Genomic DNA, 1,972 nt, shown 5'->3' on the forward strand with positions numbered 1-1,972 from the left:
TTTTTTTTTTTTGTACAACCCTTTAAAAACGTAATAAAGCCTTCTTACGTAGCTCAAGGGTCTTAATAAAACAGTTCTCTGGACCACAGTTTGCCAACCCCTGATCTAGATGGCATAAGAGGAAGGTAGGTGTTCAAGAACAAATATGCACAAAGGCTCCCAGGGGGAATATAAATGCCAATGTAAGTGAAGGGTCATGTAAGGAGAGAAGGGAGGAGAGACAGGGGTTGGAGAGGTGGGCTGTGGCCTCCAGCGCCATGGGAAGAAATCTGAATTTTATTCTGAAGACAATAGGAGGCCAACAAAGTGTTCTAAGCAAAGTCACAATGTGATCCTATTTATGTTTTTAAAAGGTTGTTTTGGCATCAGTTCAGAGCCTGGTAAAAAGGAGTCAGGGGCAGGTGAGCAGGCAGGATGGGGCAGTGGGTATGAGAAAAGTGAGACAGATAGAGTTCCTGGTCTTATTGCTTGGCTCTTAGACCTATTTGGCACTACTGTTTGGTGTGCTGCTCCTGGACATTGTTTTCTATTCTTTTACCTTCCAAGAGCCCCATTTTGAATTAAAAAAATCTTTGTTTATTCTAATGTGGTTGCTCAATCGACAATATTTTTACAAATATGAAGGTGTCTCTTTAGGGGTACCAATGTGCGGATGTGTAGTACCAAATGAGTTAGAGGGAAAAACTGATGAAATACACAGTGGCTCCCTTTCCCCACACTTTCCCCTCCAGGAAAGGGGAATAAACTTGATTAGATGTGCCTGGAAATAAAGGAAGCAGAAATCAATTGTTTACTGTCTCCAGGATGTGACTCACCATTTCCACCCTCAACTGCTCTCTGCCTTGCCTGGAGTACTTCTTAGCATACCAGTGCCAAAATCTCCCCTTCTATGAAATTAACTTAAGACTCACCTTTTCTGTGAAGCCTTTCCAGGAGAAAAGAAACACTCGCCTGCTTTCATCAGTGATTACAGAAACACACACCTATGTGTTGAACCTTGTTCATGGATTCTGCCTCTCTGCTTCCTCTGCATACTTGTTCATAATCTTTCATCCCCACTCTCAACTGGGGCACTCACATATTCTAGGATGATGCCACCCTATGAAGTTTCCACTGAAAGTGCCACCCAATTTGATACTAAGGAGAGTATCAGAAGTAGGGTAAGCCTTGTGCACAGACACTGCCAATTGGATACAATCTCAAAGGTTATAAGGGAGGATGCGTCCCAAAATATGTCCCCTACTCACCTAACTAACTAGAACAAGCTAGTAGAGACATTTCTATCACTTCCTTAGATTAAACCAACAACATTCAAAGTGTCTTACATTGTGTCTTAGTTACCTAATGCTGCTATAACAGAAATACCACAAGTGGATGGCTTTAACAAAGAGAAATTTATTATCTTGCAGGCTAGGAGGCTAGAAGTCCAAATTTAGGGTGCCAGCTCCAGGGGAAGGCTTTCTCTCTCTGTCAGCTCTGGGGGAAGGTCCCTGTCATCAATCTTTCCCTGTCTAGGAGCTTCTCAGGGCAGGGACCCCAGGTCCAAAGACACACTCCCCTACTGGTTCTTCATTCTTGGTGACATGAGGTCCCCCTCTTCTCTGCTTGATTCTCTTTTTTATATTTCAAAAGAGATTGACTCAAGATACAACCTAATCCTGTAGATTGAGTCTTGCCTTATTAATATAACTGCCCCTAATCTGGCCTCATTAACATCACAGAGGTTAGGATTTACTACATGTCTTTGTCATCTAGTGCTGCTGTAACAGAAATACCGCAAGTGGATGGCTTTCACAAAGAGAAATTTATTTTCTCACAGTCTAGTAGGCTAGAAGTCCAAATTCAGAGTGTCAGCTCCAGCAGAAGGCTTTCTCTCTCTGTCAGCTCTGGAGGAAGGTCCTCATCAGTCTTCCCCCGGACTAGGAGCTTCTCTGCGCAGGAACCTCAGGTCCAAAGGACGTGCTCTGCTCCC

This window comes from Trichechus manatus, unplaced genomic scaffold, assembly GCF_000243295.1.
Source record: "Trichechus manatus latirostris isolate Lorelei unplaced genomic scaffold, TriManLat1.0 scaffold00018, whole genome shotgun sequence".
Classification (NCBI taxonomy): Eukaryota; Metazoa; Chordata; class Mammalia; order Sirenia; family Trichechidae; genus Trichechus; species Trichechus manatus.